Source organism: Papaver somniferum, unplaced genomic scaffold, assembly GCF_003573695.1.
Source record: "Papaver somniferum cultivar HN1 unplaced genomic scaffold, ASM357369v1 unplaced-scaffold_18, whole genome shotgun sequence".
Taxonomy (NCBI): Eukaryota; Viridiplantae; Streptophyta; class Magnoliopsida; order Ranunculales; family Papaveraceae; genus Papaver; species Papaver somniferum.
Window position 1 is genome coordinate 9482363 of NW_020627707.1, and position 8504 is coordinate 9490866.

Genomic DNA, 8504 nt, shown 5'->3' on the forward strand with positions numbered 1-8504 from the left:
TTATGAACAAATAATAAGTTATGAGAAGACTTTGGAACAAGAAGCACATTTTTGAGATGAAATCTGTGATTGGGTGAAGATTTTAAAGTAAAACCATAATGAGTGATTGCCATACCTTCACCATTAGCTGCTTGAATTTTTTCAAGTCCTTCATAAGTAGAAACTTCTTGGAGTTCAAATGGATCAGAAGTAATATGATTATTGGCCCCTGTATCTGCATACCAAGGATTGGTGCCCATAATATTTGATGAGGCTAGCATAGCAGTAAGGTGTTGAGGAGTGTGAGAACTGTGATAAGCAAAGTTGAGTCTATTGTGACACTCAAGAGCACTATGGCCATCCTTGTTGCAAATTTGACAAAAAATAGGATTGGATGTGGAGGCAGTGTCTAAAGATGATGATGTAAAAGCAGGTGGTCTGATAGGAGTTGGTGGAGTTGGTGGTGAAGAGGTGAAACTTGAACCATTCAAAAAAGATCCTCTGCCAGAAGTAAATCCTCTACCAGATCTACCAAAACCTCTTGAAGAATTGGAAGTAAAGCTATTAAATCGACTACCAGTACCTCTACCAAAAGATTTAAAAGAAGGCATAGTAGCAGCAAAAGCCTTATTAGACGATTCATTCATCAGATGTGCATTTCTATCACTAACAACAACTTCCTCACTAAGAAGATTGTTATGCAGTTCAGTGTAAGTGATAGGAGGATATCTATGGCGCATAGAAGTTGCAAATGGAATGTAATCTGAGTTTAAAGCAGCAAGAGTGACTACAACCAATTCTTGATCTGAAATAATTTCTCCAGTTGCACCAAGTTGATCTGAGAGAGATTTAATTTCATTAATAAGAGTAGAGACAGATTTATCACCTTGTTTAAGAGCTAAGAGTTTAGTACGCAACTGAATTGAATGAGTAGTTGAAGATCTTGCAAACCTTGCAGTGATGTTGTTCATAATTGGTGAGATGTTGAACAGTTTGAGAAATAAGCAATTACTGCATCAGAGATTGTAGAATGAATCCACATCATTATTGAAGCATCTTCATCCATCCAGTCAGTGTAAAGATGATTTTCAATGTTATTAACTTGATTTTTGGCGTTGGTGAACTGAGGAGGACATGGATGTGTACTATCAAGAAACCGCTGGATCTTGAATTTCCTAATTACACGAGACATTAAGTTTTTCCAGGTGATGAAATTGTCTTCTTTGAGTTTAAGATGAACCAAAATAGTGAGTTGAGATAGAGAGACAGTTGTGATTGAAATACTTGTAGGATTTTCCATTGAAACGAAATTTGAAGATGAAGGAATTCTCGAATCATAAAACGAAGAAAAATACAGATCTAAAAGATGAAATCTTGAAATCAAAGATGAAGCGGAAGCAGAAACGGAATCGAAGAACCTGAAAGATGTGAGAATATCTCTCAGTCTGATACCATAGTTACACAATTACTCTTGTTCAAAGATGAATCTTCATTATTGTAAAACGATGAATTACAAAACCTAAAGAACTGAAGAACACAAAACTCAAGAGAATTATCTTCTCTCACTCTTACACATTAAAGACACGGACACGGAAATAAATATATATGTAACTAAGGCTAACATACACAGACAGGTTGTCAATCCTGCTAACATACACACAATCAATGAGAGAGTTACAACCCATAAAATACTCTTGGACCAATGAAAGAGTGACGGCACATAAGTGAGTTAAACAGAATTAGTTATTCTGTTACTACATAGGTGCAGTAGCCACAAACATAAAAAAAAATCGTGCACACAAACTTGCCGTCCAACAATTTGTATGGAAACTTCCGTAGGTAACAGGGTGAAATATCACAGCCCATGCACCAGAGTCGATCTGAAATCTTTGACTTTTCCAAAATTAGGTGTACATATGGCGGAACACGTGTGTCCCATGCATGGATTATTACTGAAAATTAAAAAAAGCAAGGTACAATTTCCACTAAAAATGCAAAGTTTTAATTATGTATGCACTAACTGTCGCATCTTCTCCGCTCTTCCATCTTTCTCTGCAACTAAAAACCAAAAGCGTTGAGATTGATTTTTTCCCATTTAGGAATATTCACGATATACTCATAGGAAATTAAATCTATGTTACTATAGATGTAGGCTCAATTTTTTTTGAATTTTGTTTGTTGTTTGGTCGGACGGTTAGTATCCTTCCACAAAATTTTAGTCGGGATATAATTACCGGGGTTGTGTTTAGTTAGCCTACGACCCGGGGTTGAGCCTGTAAAATAGGCGGGACTATGCCTTAGATGTTTTGTTGGTTGGATCAAATTAGTCTGGTTTGTGATTTAGAAATCTAGGGGTTTAGGCCCCTGTCATGGATTAGAAAATCTAAGGTTAATCGCAGTCCCCACATTAAAATTAATCGTGAGCACTATAAGTTATTGGCCAATACCTCATGACCATAGCTCATTACCTCGGCCGTGGCCCCTTAAATTGTTTTGGAGTAATGAATAACACGGTCATTTCCTAGGTGTTGTGTTGGTCAGATCAAATTGGTGTAGGGTTTAAATTGAGCCTACATTTAGGTAAGACGTGAGTCGAGCTTATAGATTATCTGGGTCTGCAACAACGGTGTTGTGTTGGTCGAATTTCAACTTAGAGGCCCCGACAGTGAATTGTCAGTTTAAATTGGTTTAGGGTCTGAAAATTGAGCCCACATTTAGGTAAGTCGTGATTAGGTTTGATGTCTAGGGTAGAACATTGACCCAATATCAGTAGAGTTTGTTTAACCACCAGTACTATTAACTCTCCACTGTATATTTTGATACTTCATAATTTCTAAACATATAAAACCTTCTGACTAAGAACTAAAATCGATAGCTAAACATATAAAACCTTCTGACTAAGAACTAAAATCGATAATAAATTTCTTCCAAGCTAAAAATTACGACTTGATTCGAAAGAGAAGTCTCTTTGCAGCGAACTTCTTGATGGGAGAGAGTTATGTTGGATTGGCCATATAATGAAAGAAACTTTAGGCGGAAGTTTTTTAAAAGCATTATCCATTTATAGATGCATGTATATGCCTTTGTTTACAGTCCACCTGAAGTGGAGGTGTTACCCTCCAACACGAAGTTTAAAATAAATGCTTCGCGCGTAATGTCTTAGCTCAAGCAAATGATTGCTTTCTGCTGGATCAACTGCTAGTCTAAATTGCAGTTCCAACTATTAGAATTGTAAAAATCACCAACCATAGCGTCTTATTCGAACTTAATCTAAACAATTTTGGATATTTTTCCTTTGAGCATTTGTTCGATACCCACCGATCTCTCCAAAATTTGAGTGCTCCTCCCATTGTTTATCCATGTTTTCAAAATAGATAGCAATTTACCAGAGAGAAACCGAGTTTATATATATTGTAATTGATATCTTGAGTCTGTCTTCGTCTGCTTTGCCATAACTTTACCCCAAAAAGCCTTATTTCTTTTGAATATCACCATATCCACTTGGTCGTTAATACTTTGTTCACCAATTTCAAGTTATGAATGCCTAACCCACCATGTTAATTTCTTAGGTCTACAGATCTATAAATATCAAGCTAACTTCTTATTTTAATAACTCTCAACTTGACGTCATATTTGAAGTTGAGAATGATTCCATACTCCAGATCAACAGGTCTTTCCATACTTGGAGAATGTTTAAACAAATATCTTTGGTAGAGATGAATTAGCGTCAGCTTCATCTCTCGCATGGAAAATTTCACTCCAATACGTTGTCGCGGTCCAAGTCCAAACGGAATCAAAGCATATGGATGTCTTTGAAAAATTCTTAGGGTGTTTGGTTAGGATCCTAGGTGAGAACCAGATCCATGTACCCTACAGTTATTATCACAATGAGTAGCTAACTAACTGGTCGAAATGCAGACATGTTTCAAACACAATAAATCCCTAAGTAGATAGATCATAGATGTATATTACCTGTGGAAGGACATATCCTCCTATCTCCACTTGTTTTGATGCTTCTCTTGCAATAAAAGGGGATGAAGGGTAGAATCTCATTGACTCCTTTATCACCTGTACAATACAAAACTATGTTATAAGAGGGACTCTAGTAATGTTGACATTATTTGAGGAACAAAATAAGAGACTGGTGGGCAGGGTAAATAAGCAGTAGTCAAGTACTTGGTCGAGATACGTAATTTATTTTGAAGATCACCAGTCGTCGATATAGGACACATAAGGATTAAGGAAATCCGGGAACATGAGAAACCGGAAACATGAAAAACGGGAGCAAACCCATATCTCTTGATCATATAACTCATCCATTAATCACTTAAAAAGACGGCAGCAAGATCAAGTTTCTTCCCTGTTTTCACCGTCAAACAATGTTATATTTATTACGACTCGATTTTTGCTCCAAATCGATTTCGGTACAAATAATTTCAATCCAAAACAAACCCATTACAGCTTTATCAGTCTATCAAGTATTCAGGCTACACATACCCGTCTTCCATGTCTGCTGCCAATGTTGCAGAGAAATATGCAGAAACAAAAAACTGCGGAAGATGCCAATCAAATTGCATAGTTTTTATAGGGTTTGAAACGTTGGTGGTACTTTATTTAGACTCGAAATTCTACCGCCTCCGTTTCCTTATTAAACCATGTTCTGGAATTCTGTTTTGAAATTTAGCAGGAAAAAGACATATTACGGAAACCTACCCAAATTTACCGAAATCAGGAAACCCAACGAATCGGACGATCATATATTTTTATATAAAACATACAACTGAGCGATCCTAGTTGTGGGATGACAAAATCGATGGTCGGATTTGTAAAGCTACACACACACCACTTCTTTTTATAATATAGATAATAATCTAACAACTATAGTGCGATTTCTGTAATTGTATGTGATTAGTTCAATAGACTAAAAAAAATTAATTTCTGCTGGATGTCGGTTAACAAAGATTTTGATCTGATTCTGGGTTGACTGAGATCATGAAATTTAAAATTTAAAATCGAATTGCAGGTTCGGAAAAAGAAAAAAAATGATTCATCGGTGGTGGTGGAGCTGGTGTTGATGGTGGTGGTGAAAGTCAAAGTAATAGAGGGTGGTGGTTGGTTAGGGTAGAAATTTTGAATATTGATTTCTTTTGTATGACGTATTTGGTGGCGGTGGTTACGGTGGCGGTGAGGGTGAAGTAAATGAGGGTCGTACTAAATAAATCATTTGTGAAACTAATGACGGTGATGGTGTTGCTGGTATTAATTTGCGTATGAAATTGAAGGAGGTTGGTAGGGGTGCTTTTTGAAGATTTGTGGCAGTGATTGTCGGAGATTTAAGGGGATTCATGGTGGTGGTTGTGACAGATCGAAGGAGAATCGAATGAAAAAAAATTTGTGGTGGTGATTGAAGGAGAGTTGGTTTTGATTTCAAACCCAATTAAATTGAAGGAACGACAGTGGTGGTGATGGGATGGTAGTGGTGATGGTGTTATACGGTGTTAATGGTGATGAAGATGAAGGAAGAAGAGATTTGACGCAGGAGAGATTTGTTTATCAGAGGAGGAGTTATTTTTACATTTCGGATTTGCCCTAGATTTCTTGAAATTTGCCCCAAAAACTGATAGAGAAACCAAAACACGGAGGGGAAATCGCGACATTTAGTACATCGTACAACTCTGTTTTCCCCTTGTATTGTTAGATATTATGGCATTTTTGTGAAGTATGATAAGAAACACAGAGGGTCAGTAACGTATTTTCAGCGTCCGGACGGACCAAAATGAGGGTTTGTTTAGTTTTTTACCTAATTCATGCAATTATTTATGATTTCCTGACTGTTTAATCACAATCTATGCATTTCTTTTCAAAGTTTTCACTAACCATTTTTAATCTTTCATCTTGTTTGATGGTTTTCTAACTATTTTTTCCCTCTTACTGTTTTTGCTTATGGATTTTTCTCTAATGGCTTTGCCAATTTTGTTGTTGTGATCATAGTTTTTGCTGAGTATATCTACAACTTTAATTTTGCTTAAAGATTCAGAATGGATTGGATTCAAAGATTTTGCTCATGGTGTTCAAAGGAAGATGTTTCAAATCGGTATCAACTCATAAAAACTCAGTTATTCTTCATCCCGCCAATCAAGGAATTCAAAAAAATTCAAAACTTGCGGAGTCAGCTACATGCGGTTAATTAGTTACCTTATTTTGGTTTCTAGTTTCAATATGAACAGCTATACACTTTCTCAATACAAGGAAGATTTTTCTCAATACTGTTACCTTTTTAGTAGGCTCAAAGATTATCCGCAGTCAAATCACAGCTTAATTTTAGCCAACTTTCATCTTCAAAACCCTAGTAAAATTCATTTCGATTCATGTAACTTTTATAACCCCAACTTTCACCAACACAATCACAGTGCATCCCTTTCTTTCTTAAATTCTGTTTCTCACTTTCAAATATCTACTAAGATGGAGGAAGCCATTTCTAGTCAAGTGGTAGATTTGGTCAACAAATTTAAGAAGGCTACGTTGGATCTGGGTGATGTTAATGAAATATAAGTTGTTAAGAACAACAAAAAGGAGGATGAATCAGAGGATAATTTGGAAGCCAGTGCTATTGAAAAGGTCATCATAGAAGGCAGAATGGGGTATGACATGGTGGAGAAAGGTATTACTTTCACATGGCCTTTCTTAACTTTGGAAAACTTAAAAATCATTAAAGTGGAACCAAATGTTTTTATCTTCAAATTTAATCAATGGGAGCTACTGAACAAGGTAATTGATGAAAACCATGGAGCATTAATAAGCATCTCCTTGTTGTTCATGATTATATTCCAGCAATGATTTATACTGAAAAACATTGGGGTTTCCATCTTTTTTGGATTCATCTTAAATATCTTCTGTCGGAACATATGAATGTCTCCTCTATGACAAAAATAGGTCAAGTTATGGGGGAAGTCATTGCAATCGAACCAAATGATGCAATTCATATTCGTAGTGATCCTGTTAAAATGTGTGTTAATGTTGATCTTTATATTCCCATGAGAAGAGGTGTCAAATGTTCCACCAATGCTGGAGTCACAAAATGGCAGCAATTCTTCTATGAACGTCATCCAAAAAGCATCTGTACAGATTGTTACATCATCAATCATTCAAAATCTGTGTGAAAGGATGCTGCTAATTTCTTAAGCAAAGCTCATGAAAAACCATACTTTGTTGGTAAAATTAACAACATTCGCAAGAATATAAGCATTATCTCCAACAACACTGAAATCTCATCTACAAAATCTCCAGCAGTGAAGAAGTCATAGAAAAAGTTTGTTAAATCAACCGTGTTTGTTCCTCCAAAAGATGGTGAAGTAATCAACTTAGAATCTTTGCTCAAAGACGAAAGAGTTAATATGGAAGAAGATAGCAGACTTGGAAAAGGCACAAAGTGGGTGAAGCTGCAATAAATGTTTCTCCGTCTACTGATAACTCTTCCCAGAAACTATTCTGAATCCAATCCAAGACTCTACAAATACTCATATGATCTCAACTGGAGATAATCCAAAAGTGCAGGCACATAAGGGGAATCAGGTACTAAAAATCTTCATCACTTTTCCTTTAATTTTTCTACTTTCAAACGTGTTTCATTGAATTGTGCATTTAAGTTCATCTAGGATTAGCATTTATTATAAATCATTGCATACAACTCATTTAGTTCTCTACCTCATTATTGTTTTCACTTTTTATTAGTTTCTGTGCATTCCTACTATTTAAATACTCAACTTGTTCCAATGAGGATTTTATCCTGGAATGTTCAAGGTTTTAAAAACCCAGTTACTAGAAACCACCTTAGTGATCTAGTTCGAGCCCAAAATCCTGATATTGTTTTCCTTTGTGAAACTAAAATCTCTCAAGTTAAAAGTAAGCCCCTTCTGAACCAATATCACTATCCTAATAGTGATTTCATAGAGCCATTTGGATTATCTGGAGGTTTAGTTTTATTATGGAAAAATGGTTTTACCTGTGAGATTCTAAGTGATGAAATAACACTGTTGTTCAAAGTGACCCAAGTAAACCAGATTCTTACTCACTTGTATGTATGGTTTCTCTCCTTATACTAAGAAAAAAGAACAATGGTCCTATATTATACAAACTAGTGAAACAGGTAACTATTCTTGGATCCTTTTAGGGGATTTAAATTTTCATCTCTTTGATGACAACAACAAAACCTCTTCCTCTTTAGATGGGTGGGTTAACAAAACAGTTGCTCAAAGTGGGCTTGAGGACATAGGCTATGTAGGAAAAAAACTACACTTGGACTAGCAATAATCTTGGTACCGGCTCTAGAAAATCCAGAATTGACTTAGCTCTAGGAAATAGTGAGTGGAGTAGACATTTCTCTAAATACAAGTTATTACATCTTAATCAAGTAGGTAGTGACCATACTCCTATTCTTCTTGTTACTGATACTGAGTGTGAGCCATGTTGGAGACCTTTTAAATTTTTTCTAACTTGGCTCAATGATGAAACATGCTCTCCTACTA

General features: G+C 35.9%; 1 long non-coding RNA gene across 1 annotated transcript; it reads right to left on the reverse strand.

Annotated features, from left to right (window-relative positions):
• Positions 1–2910: 2910 nt before the first annotated feature.
• LOC113337870 lies at positions 2911–5711 on the reverse strand. The gene is made up of 3 exons (XR_003354467.1): positions 4477–5711; positions 3952–4047; positions 2911–3849 (listed from the first exon to the last, which is right to left on the reverse strand). It is a non-coding gene; the product is annotated as an uncharacterized LOC113337870 (long non-coding RNA).
• Positions 5712–8504: the final 2793 nt, after the last annotated feature.